Raw genomic sequence first — 15272 nt, forward strand, 5'->3', positions numbered from 1 at the left:
TAAGCCTAATACATTAAGAAACTGGTAAATCTCACCCTTAGAGATGTTCCAATAAGCTTCTTTCACAGACTAGAATCGTTCCTAGTCTGGGCCCAATCCTTTCCCCTGGTACAGACCTTGTTAGTTCCAGCAGGCATCTTAGGTGAAAAGCAGGGGATTCCACATGACTGGAACCCCTTTTGTTCTGTTCTACACCATTTTATAGCTTTGGCACAATGCGGGAATGCTTTGTCTCTCTCTGGATTCCCACACCTCCTTCTACATGGAAAAGCACCAGGTTAAAGATGGATTCCTGTATCATGTGACATGTTCACATGTCCTGGGAGACTTCATTACCCACTTGCTGACACACATGTATACAGGAAGGCTTACAAGTTAACAGAGCCATCTACAACCAATTGTTCTAGTTAATGGGAGCCATCAAGATTCCAAACCACCACTAATGGCCCACACTTTGCAAAACAACAATAAGACCTCAGAATTATATTTCATATTCCTAATTTCAGATACAAGAATGATACATTCATACAAATAGGATGAACACACTCAGTAGATAATATGCTTTTTAATGATACCTTACAAGAGAACTTTTGCATAAAGCATATTCCAGTTACATCATATTCACACTTATAAACATATTTTTCTAAAACATATGGAGTGAAACGTCACAGTGATTAATCGCGATTCATTTTTTTAATCGCTTGACAGCCCTAATAAACATACATAAGTAACTGTGTGCTTCATAATAGTAACTGGTAATAATGCTGAACGTTTGTAATCAGAACTGGTTGAAATATTTGAGAGAGAACACTTTTCTATTGGAAAATGCAGTTTTGTCAAAATCTAAGTGTTTTGCAGGAAAGTTTTCGAAGGGAAAGTGTCAGAATGAATAGTTTCAGCTTTCAAATTTCATTTTGTTAATGTTGAAACATTTTGTTTTGATAAGGTAAAAACTATTTTTTTACTTTATTGTCCCATTTTGACTTTTATATTGTATTATAATAATTTGATATACCGTATATACTCATTCATAAGCCAAATTTTTTTAATAAAAAAGGGAAGCACCAGAGAAGGGGGTCGGCTTATGAACAGGTATAGAGAGGGAGAAGTGGGACACAGCCCCAACAGAGGGAGCAAGGAGAGGCAGCACAGCCAGCAGAGCCACAAGGGAAAAGTCTCTCCGCTTCTGGCCACACTGCTCTCCCCTCAGCCTCCGAAGCAGCTGCAGCTCCGAGGCTGGCAGGCTGCAGCCATGCTGCTCAGCCCCGCCCCTCAGAGCAGGCTGTGGCCGCGCTGCCTGGCCCTCTGGAGCATGCTGCGGCCGTGCCGCCTGGCCCAGCCTGCTGGAACATGCTGCGGCCGTGTCGCTCGGTCTGGCTTGCCGGAGCAGGCTGGAGCAGCTCCAGCCAGGCCAGAGACATCCTCCCCAGCTAAGGTAGGAAGGGATGGGATGGGGAAGAGTGTGGAGATCTCGGGCTAGGGGTCATGTCGGGGGTGGTCACAGGGGTTACTCCCCTGACTCCCAGCTTCTCCCCCCCAAAAGAAATTTCCCCACCAGTTGCTGTCCCGGCCCATCAGGGTAAGCAGCTGGTGGGCTGGGACACTTTGTTTACTTAGGTTTACCTCCGTGCCTGCGAACGCTTGAAGTAAACAAACCATCTCGGCCCACTAGCAGCTTATCCTGATGGCCTGGGAGCCGAAGTTTGCTGACCCCTGAATTATAGGGTCGGTTTATGAACGGGTTATAAACATTTTCCATTTTTACTTATCCATCTTGGGGGGGGGTCGGCTTATAAATGAACCAGTTTATAATCGACTATATACGGTATATGTATTATTATGTATTGTTTTAACATATTATATTATAATATTTTGACACTAATGAAACAAAATTTTTTGATGTTTCCAAATCAATTTTCTTTTCAGAATTTGAAAATTATTGAAATGTCAACATTTTGTTCTGATTCAGAAGAAAAACAGATTTCAAAATGCCAGAATTTTCCACGAGATGGAAATTCCATTTTCTGACCAGCTACATATAAAGTGCTTGTTGTCTTCAAAGGAGTACAAATATTAATCTTTCTGTATTATCAGATTTTGAGCTTCCAATATTGTTTCTTAAGCTCTTCTATTCATCCTTTACCCTTTTCCAACAAAATATTTGTCAGGCGTGTTTTAGTTTTGCTTTGCATTGTTCCACTGGAAAATTTAAAGAAACTGACTGGTGAGTTTGTGTGTTTCAATTTTGGATGTCCAATTTGAGACTCCTTAAAGGGTACTGATTTTCATGGGCAAGTGCTCACCACTTTCTGAAGCACTTCTTAAGGTATCACAATATGGACATCCAAAAATAGAAGGTTTCAGAGTAGCAGCCGTGTTAGTCTGTATCCGCAAAAAGAACAGGAGTACTTGTGGCACCTTAGAGACTAACAATAAATTTGCTCTAATAAATTTGTTAGTCTCTAAGGTGCCACAAGTACTCCTGTTCTTTTTTCCAAAAATAGAAGTACACTAACTCACTAGTCCCTTTTGAAAATATAAGTAATCATTTTTATGTTTGTAGGGTTATTATAGCCATATTGGTCCCAGGATATGAGAGAGGCAAGTAATCAGAGTTTCACAGCTAGGGTTAAGATTTTATCTCGATTATTTTTAGTAAAAGGCACAGACAGGCTGCAGGCAATAAACAAGAATTCATGGAAGCCCAAGCCCCCCAATGTGGGGCTGAAGCCCAATCCCTGCCACTGGCAGGGAGGCGGGAGGTGGAACTGACAGCCCAAGCCCAAATGTCCTGGAGGTCATGAAAAATCACAGAATCTATGACCTCTGTGGCCCTAATCTAGCAATCTGGCCCTAATTTGAGACAGATTTGTAGCCTTAGTCACAGCCAAATACAAGGCGGGACAGATTGTTAAGCATAAAGGGTTAATTCCTGCTTCAGGGATCACTTAAAATGAAGTGGGCAATTAACACCTCTGCAGTTGTAGGACAAAGGAGGGTTAGCAGGTTACAAATTGTGAAAAGTGGGGGAAGGAATAACCTCTCAGTTCTCATCCTCAAAGGAAACCTACCCAACACCTTCAAAAGACAAGCTTGGGAACTTAAATTCATCACTCTGCTAGACACTAAAAATCATGGACTCAGAGATGCTGGTTTTATGGCTCATTACAACAATTTGTAACCTACTAACCCTCCTTTGTCCTATGACTGCAGAGTTGTTAAAATGAAGTGGGCAATTAAGTGGTCTCCTGTGACATTGTTAAACATAAGAGGTTAACACATCTGTCCCAGCTTGTATTTAGCCATGTCACGGAATACTTTTTCCACACCTGAAGAACAGCTCTGTGAAGCTTGAAATTTCTCTTCCTCCAATAGACGTTGGTCCAATAAAATATATTACCTCATCTACCTTGTCTCTATCATTTTTATGTGGCATTCTAGTACTATTCAAAAGAATAGAAAATAAAATATAATTCCATGAATAGAAGATACATTTTTAACATGTTACATCAAATTGACACCTCTAAAGATTATATTTTTACTTCACTAAATTCATCCTAGAGAGGGGCTGAACTGGTTTGAAAAGATCTAGGAGTCTCCAAACAGTCCTGTGAGTGGATCACAGACCGTGACTACCTAACCTGCTTTCTAAACTGCTAGAAGCTCCTATCTTAAATGATGTTTCTTTGCTGCAAAAGCAGTTTTTCTGGAGAAGATCTCACAATGTTACTGTAGTCAACACTGATTCTTTCTACTAGACTTGCTTGTATATAGATAACTTTTCTTTTAAAGGCAATTGTGTCCTCCAAAATATAAATGCACTATCAAAACATATAAACACCTTCCTAAAATAGTGACATGAACAACCCTTTTTAAAAGAAGATGCACTTGTCTCCCTTTCTTTCTTTTCCTGCAGGAAGTAAAAACTGATTTTAATGGCATGAGAGTAAGGTTAAAATAGCTGATCTAAATGGTGCTTTTCCAATTACAAAAATACATACTCATTCTTCATTTTGGGTGACAGCCAAGAGAAGAATATTTCGTACAGTGAAAACAGTTAGGCAGCCAGACAAGTAAGCACTTTGTGAGGGTATTTGGACTTATACTGTAGATAAATAATAAGAACTAAGCTTCACAATTCTCCCTCCCACCCCCTACCCCCATTCATTTGTTAACATCTCATTATTTCCTTTTAAAATGAATAAACTGATAGATACAGAGGAGCAATCATCTGCCTTTCACATGATATGCCTCTTGTGTGTGTGTGTGTGTATATATATATATATATATATTTTGCTTCGGTTTTGACTAAAAAGATTAATGGTGATTAGATGTTCAACACAATTAATACTAAGGACAAAGAGGAAGGAACGCAATCCAAAATAGGGAAAGAACATATTAAAGAATAGTTAGATAAGTTAGATGTATTCAAGTCAGCGGAGCTTGATGACATTCATCTTAGGGTACTTAAAGAACTAGATGAAGCAATCTCAGAACTGTTAGCAATTATCTTCAAGAACTCATGGAGGACAGGTGAGATTCTAGAGGACTGGAGAAGGGCAAACATAGTACCTACCTTTAAAAAGTGAAACAAAGAGGACCTGGGGAATTATAGCCTAACTTTGATACATAGAAAAATACTTGAAGAAATTAATAAGCAGTTTGTAACCACCTAGAGGACAATAGGGTTATAAGGAACATGAATTTGTCAAAAACAAATCATGCCAAACCAACCTAATTTCCTCCTTTGACAGGGTTACTGGCTAGTGAATAGGGAGGAAGCAGTAGATGTGATATATCTAGATTTTAGTAAGGCTTTTGACACAGTCCCACATAATATTCTCCTAAACTAACCAGGGAAATGTGGTCTAGATGAAATTACTATAAGGTGGTTGCACAACTAGATGAAAGATCATACTCAAAGAGTAGTTATCAATGGCTTCCTATCAAACTGGGAGGGTGTATTTAATGTAGTTGCACAGGGGGCAGTCCTGAGTTCAGTGATAGTCAATATTTTCATTAATAACTTGAATAATGGAGTGGAGAATATGCTTATAAAATATGTAGATGACATCAAACCGGGAAGGGTTGCAAGCACTTTGGAGGACATAATTCTATTTCAAAATGACCTGGAAAAATTAGAGAATTGGTCTGAAATCAACCAGATGAAATTCAATAAAGATAAGTGCAAAGTACTATACTTAGTAAGGAGAAATCAGAAGCACAACTACAAAATGGGGAATAACTGTCTAGGTGGTAGTACTGCTGAAAAGGATCTGGGTGTTAGAGTGGATTACAAATTGAATATGAGTCAATGATGTGTTGCAGTTGTTAAAAAGACTAATATTCATATATTAACAGGAGAATTGTACATAAGACATGGGAGGTAGTTGTCCCTCTCTGCTCTGCACTGGTGAGGCCTCCGTGGAAGTATTGTGTCCAATTCTGTGTGCCACAGTTTAGGAAAGAAGTGGATAAATTAGAGAGAGTTCAGAGGAGAGCAACAAAAATGAGAAAAGGTTCAGAAAACCGGAAGCATGAGGAAAGTTAAAAAAACTGGGCAGGTTTAGTCATCAGAAAAGAAGACTGAGGGGAGGACCTGATAACAGTCTTCAGCTATGTTAAGGATTGTTATGAAGAGGATGGCGATCAATTGTTCTCCATGTCCTCTGAAGGTAGGACAAGAAGTAATTGGCTTAATCTGCAGCAAGAGAGATTTAGGTTAGATATTCGGAAAAGCTTTCTAACTAAGGAAAGTTGACACCGGGTCTTCGGTGGCAATTCGGCGGCGGGTGCCTCAGTCCCTCTCAGAGGGAAGGACCGGCCGCCGAAGAATGAAGCGGCGCGGTAGAGCAGCCGCCGAAGTGCCGCTGATTGCGGCTTTTTGTTGTTGTTATTTTTTTTTCTCTTTGCCGCGTGGGGCGGCAAAAAAGCTGGAGCCAGCCCTAATTGTGGAATCCCCAACAGTGGAGATTTTTAAGAGCCGGCTGGACAAACCTTTGTCATAAATGGTCTATTTCTTGGTCCTGCCTCAGCGCAGGAAGCTGGACTAGATGATCTCCCGAGGTCCCTTCCAACCCTACGTTTCTATGATTCAATGACTGATCTGTGTTTACAAGTTTGGAAGTTGCAAGTCAGTGACTAACATCATTGCAGATGTAGAAAGATGTAATTTTCAAAGCAGAGCTACAAACTGATGTTGCAGAGCTGTCAAATGATTTTTTGAAATGGAAATAGATTCCTGCTCCTCACCACAGAGATTTTTGAGTCACCGAGTTGCTTTCTAGCAATCTCCCTCTTAATAATGCGCTCACATTTTGCAAGCAAGGTAACAGGTTTGACTCTGCTGACATTTGCCTAGTGAAGCTGACTGCTTAGACTTCCATCTAAAACAGCTGGCAAAGCAGAATCCTAGCATTTTAGCTGCATTGATATAGACAAGGCTGAGATTTGACATGAATGCACTAATTTAGATGCACAATACTTCCTAATACTTCACAAATCTCTTACACTATGTCAAACCTTTCTTGAATTTTGGGACTGATTTAGATAAATTCCACTCACACACCATTTGTCTTCCATAAGTTTTGGCAGAGGTGTTTGCCAGACTATCTGCTGGCCCCTAGTTCTGCTTTGTATTCTGGTGTTCCCCGCATAGTAGATCCCCAGAGTACACAGTGTATTTTGAAAGCCCGTGTGCTTATGTGCTTTGGAACTTCTGAGTCATGTTGTGCATGCTGGGTTGTTACTGATCTGAAGTGGAAGCCCTAGAACAAGTATTAATTCAAACCAGGCAGCAGCAGGACACAGCAGAAAAATTGGTGGACTCTGCATTCAGGCAGCTGCAGCTAATCTTACTGGGATGACACTCAAACTTCCTATCTAAAGTTACCGTTGAGTCTCACTCCTGAAAAATCTGTTAGTGTAAGGGAGGGCCCCATAATTTTTTCTCAGAAAAATCCTGACTGAGGGCCACAAAGTTGTCCTGAAGAGTGCTGCTGTCAGAGGTGGGAATGTGTCCCCACAGTAAAGATACAGGACAGAGAAGGAAGAACCCCTTTAGGTACCTCAGGAGATTTGTGAATTGGGTTAATAATCAGATAAGTATCTTAATATCTTGGTAGGAAGGATGGTCTGATGGTTAAGGCACTGTACTAGGATTCAGGAGATGTGAGTCCAATTCTTAGCTCTGCTATACCTTTCCTGGGTGATCTTGGGCAAATTACTTAACCTCTCTATGCCTCAGTTTCCCATTTGTAAAATAGTGGATGGAGCACTGAACTGGAAGTTGGGAGACCTGGATTATATTCCGGCATTATTCATAGACCTGCTGAGACACCTTGGACATTTTACTTCACTTCCCCGTGCCTCAGTTTCCCTATCTGTCAAATGGAGATAATGATACTTACTCCCCTTTGTAAGATGTTTCGAGATCTATGGTACCACTATATAAGAGCTTAGTAGTAGTAATATCTGACATCATCCTGGCATTGCGATTGGCTGACACAATCCATTTCACTGTAATTTTAAATAACAAAGATACTTTGACTTGTAAATGACACTCTGGGCATATAGAAGGGGTCATTTGTTTTCAGTATCAGCCGAGACTAAGGCCATTGTGTTCAGAATGGCCAAGGTCGTGGACATTCTCTCATGGTCACTATTTAGAAGTCAGTGTTCTTCGCCTTTGATGACAAAGTAATAGGATGTTTAATTTTACAGTCAGGAAATGCATTATTCTGTCTTGTACATAGTGTGGAGATAGAAGCGTAAGGCCTTTAATGTGCAATGTAATACAAATGTCTAGCACATTGTGGATGCTAGAGCAAACAAAACTAATACATAATAATAAGTACACATTGCTTTGGGATCTTAACTTTTCCATTTCTTTGACTTTTGTGTATACAAATTCTCATTGTTGATATTGAAATAGCGTACATTTTTTGCAGTCAATGTTTGCATTTGCAAGAAATCCTCAGTGTCCTACATCTCAGCTGTCCTGCACTGAGGATTTCCTACTGCTCTGAGGTTTAGTGCTTGAGCACAGAATGAGGATTAGACAATGAAGAGCTCCTGTCTCTGCCAAAACTTGTTGGCATGCACCTTCCAATCAGAGAGCACGGTTCGACTGTCACATTCTTGTTGACTGATACTCTCCGTATAAGGATTGTGTATTTATTTCACAATGCTAAATAACTGTTATTACCTTGGGGTCCAGTCCTGATCTCAGTTGACTACTATGACTTCAAAGGGAGCAGGTTTGGGTTCCTTTGTAGACCAGGACTCAGAAGCTCCACACTGAGCTAGCCCATCATGAAAACTGAAGAGGGGAAGAAACGTGAGGAAGGATGGACCAGTGGTTAGGGCACTAGCCTAGGACTGGGGAGACCTAGTTCAATTTCCTTCTTTATCATGGACTTCTGATGTGACCGTGAGCAATTCATTATAGCCTTTCTGTCCCTCAGTTCCCCATCTATAAAACGGGATAATAATACTTCCCTACCTCACAGCGATGTTGTGAGGATAAATACGTTAAAGATTATGAAGCGCTTTGAGATCTACTGATGTTAGGCACTATTTAAGAGCTAAGTATTATTCTGTGTAAAGTTAATAAACAAAAAGATTAGTACTAAATGTTCACTGCACTAGGCAGAATCTAAAACTGGCTCCAGTTCTGAACTCCACGCAAAGTAGTTACCTCAGTAGTAAGTCTGATTGATTATATTAGAGAGCCAGATTTTCAGTTGATGTAAATTGGGGTAGCGCCACTGAAATCACATTTAAATTGGACATCAGTGGAGCTACTGCTATTTACACCATCTGCGCCTTGAGGTGTAATAGGATCTTCATAGTTAAGGATGAATTTCATGTTCCAGAATAATGCAGGATTCACACTCTTAAGGAGTGAAGCATTTAAACAGTTAAATTAATCACAGTAATGTACTCTGACTGAAGAGTTTGTGCCAGCTGATGCTGGCCTAAGCCATGGCAGAATCTCAGGACGGAAATAGTGCAGCGACGCTTAATTGCAATGGCAGCTACAATATCTCTAATGAGATAAGAAAGGGGACATTGTAGGCCAATAAGTGAACAGGGCTTGCATAGAAGGGGACAAATTCTCATTCTTTAAAGAAACAGTTTAAAAGTGTATTAAAGAGAGTAAAATCCAACACTCTGTGAAAGTAGTATCTAAAGTTTCTTTAAAAAGACTGAAGATATATCACATGAAAAACTGTATAACAGACTTTGGACTTGTCTACATTTCAAACTATGGGGGTGGACTGTGGGGCTGTGAATTGTAAAGTGCCCCAAAGAGTTGCACAGTAAGTGCCCCATATGGATGCTGCTGGTGCAAACTGGTACCTAGTCGCTGTTAACGACAGGACTATGCTAATGTGAGCTAGGTACCACATCCACATGGGGTACTTAGAATGGAACTCTCTGGTGTTCTCTTCAGTTCACACCTCCATAGTCCGCACTGTGGGACTGCGTAGACATTGCCTGACTCAAAGAAGAAATCCTTAAAATAAACTATGTTGTTAAAGTTTTGTACATGTATTTCTCTGGAAAAACAGCTTCAGAGATACTGATAAATGACTGTTCTTCTTCAAATGCTTGTTCAAGTCGATTCCAATCAGGTGCGGGTGCGCCGCATGCACGGTCATTGGAAACTTTTTCCCATAGCAGCTCCTGTCGGGTCAGCTGGGGAGCCCCCTGGAGTGGCGCCTTCATGGCGCTCGATATATGACCCTGCCGACCCGACCCCCCATCAGTTCCTTCTTACCATCTGTGGCAGCCGTTGGAATGGTGACTCGCTTGCTTTGCAAGTGCTCCCTTGGTGTAGTTACCTAATCTAGTAGTTCTTGTTTTGTAATTATTAATATAGTTATAGTTATAGTTGTTAGTATAGGTGTATGTGAGCGGGATCTTTCCCTATCCCATCAACCCCTTCTTGGGCTCTGGGACATGCCGCAAGCCCAAGGCTTTAAGTCTTGCAGCACATGCCACAAACCCATGCCAAATAGTGACCCCCCCGACTCTTGCCTGAGGCGTCTGGGGGAGGTGCATGAGACCGAGCGCTGCAAAATCTGCAGGGCTTTTAAATTTAGGATGAAAAAGTGGCGGGATTTCCCTTTGAAGCAGCTGCTCATGGAATCCGCACTTCATCCAGCGGCTTCAGACTGCCAAGGCTCAGGCCAAGCATGTCGGTGCGGAGTGCTCTGCATCGATTCGCAACTCGGGGCCGAGGAAGCACTCTAGTATGAGAGACCCTCGGCACTGGTGATCCTCAGCACCGCAACAGGGAGCAGTGGCCCAGCACCGCTCTACTTCCTCGGTGCCCCACAAGTGACATAAAAAGACTGAGAGAGGGCGCTCTCCTCTGAGAGCTGCAGGACTGCCAGGGGATGCATCGCTGCACGTAAGGAAGGACCTGGCTCCCAGACAGCAATAGTCGGTGCCGTCGACTCCGGCGCCCCAGAAGGCACCGTCGAGTCTGGCACACAGCGACTCTCAGGCAGGGCAGTGCCAGGTGGAGGTGTTGGAGCCAGCCTCCACCCCGGACACTTTTGAAGCCGCAAGAGATCTCATAGAGATGACTGCGGCTCAGCCCCCAGTTATTAGGGACAAGTCTCTAGTACCGTTGAGACCGGTACCGTCCAGAGGCAAACCGACCACGATGCAGCGGACCCGATCCCTATCGCCGCTGCATCATTCCCTGACACCGAGTCCAGCAGGAACACGCCTGGCACCGGGGACACGGTGATCTATCTCCCTGGCACTGAGGACAGATCGGCATCAGTCCACAACACCCTTGCAGTACTGGTACCGACAAGTGGCTCCGGAGCCCAGCAGCTGATCGCCGGCACCAATCCTCGGCGAGATTGTCGCGACACTGGTCCCTTGCCTCTTCCACACGACACCGGTGGCCAGCACATGGGGCTTTGGCACCGCCCTTGTCATTGCGCTCGGGCTCTTCAGCGTCTGATGCCGACTCATATTATTCAAGGCGCAGTCGGCACAGGTCGGGCAGGCGCCAAAGGGATGCACGTGTGGCCTGACAGCCACAGTGGCAACCCCCCACACAATGGCCCTTTTAGAACCCCTGGGCTTACCATCAGGCCCAGGGTACCCCTTCCAGGGGCTCTAGGTCTGTGACCTCGGGATGCCGCCCTTCCCAGTCACCTAGAGATAGACCTGCCCCTCGGGGAGCTGAAGCTGCCCTCTCCAAGCCACCCCCTCAGACTGCAGAGGTGGGGTCAGAACCAGCTCAGCACCTGCTGCTAGTCCACGAGACAGCCGCCTTTGCTGAGCCAGTGGCAGAGCCTGATACAGTCCAGGAGCCACCCAGGCAGCTCGAGGGACAGGAGGACCCTGTACCACCACTTGCTACCTCATCTTCCTAGCCCAATGAGGTGGTAGCAGGGACGTCAGCTTCAGGGCCCCTGCCTATTGACCACAGGGCACACCAAGACCTGCTCTGTTGCATTGCCTGCAACATGGGCCTGCAGGCGGAGGAAGTGGTCGAGGCAGAGGACCCTGTGGTAGACATTCTTGCCCCAGAAGGTCCTTCCTGGGTGGTGCTACCGCTAATAAAAACCATTCAAAACACTAATAAGACCCTGTGGCAGACTCCAGCCTCCATTCCGCCCACCACCAGGGGCATAGAGAGGACGTACTTTGTTCCTTCCAAGGGCTGCGAGTACCTCTTCTCGCACCCACATTGTCATAACTATAAAGGGAAGGGTAACAACTTTCCTGTGTACAATACTATAAAATCCCTCCTGGCCAGAGACACCAAAATCCTTTTACCTGTAAAGGGTTAAGAAGCTCAGGTAACGTGGCTGACACCTGACCCAAAGGACCAATAAGGGGACAAGATACTTTCAAATCTTGAGGGGAGGAAGGCATTTGTTTGTGCTCTTTGTTTTGGGGGTTGTTCACTCTTGGGACTAAGAGGGACCGGACATCAATCCATGCTCTCCAAATCTTTCTGAACAAGTCTCTCATATTTCAAACTTGTAAGTAACAGCCAGGCAAGGCGTGTTAGTTTATCTTTGTTTTCTCAAATTGTAAATGTTCCTTTTGCTAGAGGGTTTAGCTCTGTTTGCTGTAACTTTGAACCTAAGGCTAGAGGGGGTTCCTCTGGGCTCTTTGAATCTGATTACCCTGTAAAGTTATTTTCCATCCTGATTTTACAGAGACGATTTTTACCTTTCTTTCTTTAGTTAAAAGCCTTCTTTTTAAGAACCTGATTGATTTTTCCTTGTTTTAAGATCCAAGGGGGTTGGATGGTACAACGACAAAGTGGGCATTCACGCACAAAAGCTGATGCTCCAATACATCTGTTAGTCTTAAAAGTGCCACAGGACTCTGTTGCTTTTTACAGATCCAGACTAACACGGCTACTTATTTTCAACAGTGTATTTTGGGAATGTTGCAAACATGTACAGTCAACTGAATCTTTAGAATTCCTTTAAGGATACAAGGACTTTAAAAAAAGTCCTTAATGTATATTGTATAAGATTAGTACTCTCCTGACCTTCTTAAATGACAATCTGTTTTTAATAAAGCCCATGTAGCCAGGCTAATTAGAGCAGGTAATAAAATCTTCTAGCTGGTTGATTAATCTTTAGAAAACTTTTAAGAGTCTACACTGATCAGAGAACTGAGGTTGTAAAACCATATGGAGATAGAGACATATCCACTGTTTAGCAGTATTGTCCTAGATTAAGAAAAATATGCTTTTCTGATGACTAGATATTAATACTTTTTTATTTTTCTGGTAGTTGTTTAAAAAACAAATTTATTACTAAGGATGGTCTTAGACAAAATCCCTGGCTCAACACATCTTAACCCTTGGAATGTTTGAAATCTGTGTCAGGTTAAAATTTTGCTATTGGTCCCATCTGTATGATGGTCAGACCTAAATCCTTAATCTAAACACCGTGGAACATTTGGGCATTTGAAATCCAGTCCTGGTTGTGCAGTTTGAGCCCATCTCTATAGTACAATTCCATACTGGTGGTCTAATACAATGCAGACTAGTCTAATCTAAGTATTTATCATCCCTGTGGTATCTTTGCTTTATAACAAATTGCACATACAATCTAAATGTCTGCCTAAAAGTTCAGACTTGGATGCTGAAAGATAGGTATCTATAACACTATATTTAAGGATATGATTGAAAGCCCATTAAGGTCGATGTTGGATTCTTTCCATTAATTTCAATGGGCTTTGGATCAGGGCCTTACGGCTAGATTTTCAAAGATATTTAGGTGCCTAGTGGGAATTATAGAAGTGTCTGAGTAGATTAGGTGTCTAAATTCCATTGATTTCAGTGGATTTAGGCACCTAACCCACTTAGATTCCTACTGGGATTTTCAAAAGAAGCTACCTGCATCTTTAGGCACTGACGTGGCTTTGCAAATCTCACCCTTGGTGCCTAAAAAATAAATGACCTAATTTCTCCAAAAAATAAATGAACAGGAGTAAGTAAAAAGTAAACCGCATAAGTAGGACTGCTTTAGCCAGCGCACAAATTATAGCGCATATGCAGCTCTAAATTACACTGGAGACAATATTGGTTGAAGATTGGGGAAAGTGTAAAGGTGGTTTAAAGTCACATTTCTCTGAAAATGAGTTTGCTACAGTGCAGGACTGAATTAGGATTGCCAGGTGTCCGGTTTTTGACTGGATTGCCCGGTCGAAAAGGCCCTGGTGGCTTCAGTCGGCATCGCTGACCTGGTCATTAAAAGTCTGGTTGGCGGCGCAGTGGGGGCTTGGGCTAAGGCAGGCTCCCTGCCTGCCCTGGCTCCACATGGCTCCCGGAAGCGGCCGCCAGGTTACTGCGGACCCATGGCACATGGGCAGCCAGGGAGGCTGTGCGCGCTGCCCCTGCCCTGAGTGCTGGCTCTGCAGCTCCCATTGGCTGGGAACTGTGACCAATGGGAGCTGTGGGGATGGTGCCTGCGAGAGCAAAGGCCCTGCACGGAGCCTCCCTGGCCGCCCATGCACCTAGGGGGTGCAGGGACCTGATGGCCACTTCCTGGGAGCCGCAGTAAGCACCGCTGGGACCCCAGGCCCCCTCCTGCACCCTAATCCCTGCCCCAGCCCGGAGTCCCCTCCCACACACAAACTCCCTCCCGGAGCCTGCACCTCGCAGCCCTCCAACACCCCAACACCCTGCCCCAGCCCTGAGCCCCTGCCCACACCCCAAACCCCTCATCCCTGGCCCCACTCCAGACCTCACATCCCCAGCCAGAGCCTTCACCCCCCCGCATCCCAACCCCCTGCCACAGCCCAGAGCCCCCTCCTGCACTCCAAACCCCTTATCCCCAGCCCCACCCCAGAGCCCACACCCCCAGCTCAGAGCCCATACCACCCATGTCCCAGCCTGGAGTCCCCTCTTGCACCTCAGTCCCCTCATCCCTTCCCCCCCGAGTCCACACCTCCAATCCAGAACCCATACCCCACGTGCCCCAGCCTGGAGCCCCCTCTTGCACCCCAGATCCCTCATCCCTGCACCCCCCGAGTCCACACCCTCAGCCCAAAGGCCATACCCCCCCGCACCCCAACCCCCTGGCCCAGCCCGGAGTCCTGTCCCACACCTCAAACCCCTCATCCCCGGCCCCACCCCCAGCCAGAGCCCTCACTCCCATCCCACACCCCAACCCCAGCCCGGTGAAAGTGAGGTGAGGGTGGGGTACAGCAAGCGACGGAGGGAGAGCGGATGGAGCGAGTGGGGGGAGGGTTCTCAGAGAAGGGGCGGGGCAGGGGGTGAGGCAGGGGTGTACGGTTTTGTGCGATTAGAAAGTTGGCAACCCTAGACTGAATCCAGGGTTTTTAAATTAGCAATGTCAAACTTCTTGCTGTAGTGCTGGCTAAACAAACTAAAAAGATTTCTATTGGTTAAATAACAACATGTTGCATAACAAGTTTTCTTCTGACGTTCACCCTGTGCTTTATGAAACTAGTATTTATGGCATATAGAATTTTGGTTAAATTTTATATTGTGTTGCTATGCTACTGGCTTAACAAATGTCACTTTTCAGCCACATACATGCCGCCACCAGCAGATTCATAAATGGCTATTTTAATTAAAGCACGAGACCAATTTCTTCCTTTTATTTACATTCATATACCTGCATAAACTTCAGTAACGTTGCCTGGGTATAAATGACAGCAGAACTTGGTCATCATTTTCCATTATATTTCACAGTATTTACATGTACATGTGCATCGTACTTTGAAAACGTACTGCTGTGTTGAGC

General features: G+C 44.2%; 1 protein-coding gene across 1 annotated transcript in view; it reads left to right on the forward strand.

The window, feature by feature from the left end:
* The window catches only part of SPAG16 (sperm associated antigen 16), a 702831-nt gene that overhangs the window by 101152 nt on the left and 586407 nt on the right, over positions 1-15272 (forward strand). The gene's annotated exons all lie outside the window — the stretch shown is intronic.

The sequence above is a fragment of the Terrapene carolina genome, unplaced genomic scaffold (genome assembly GCF_002925995.2).
Source record: "Terrapene carolina triunguis isolate 2854851 unplaced genomic scaffold, T_m_triunguis-2.0 Scaffold62, whole genome shotgun sequence".
Lineage (NCBI taxonomy): Eukaryota > Metazoa > Chordata > Testudines > Emydidae > Terrapene > Terrapene triunguis.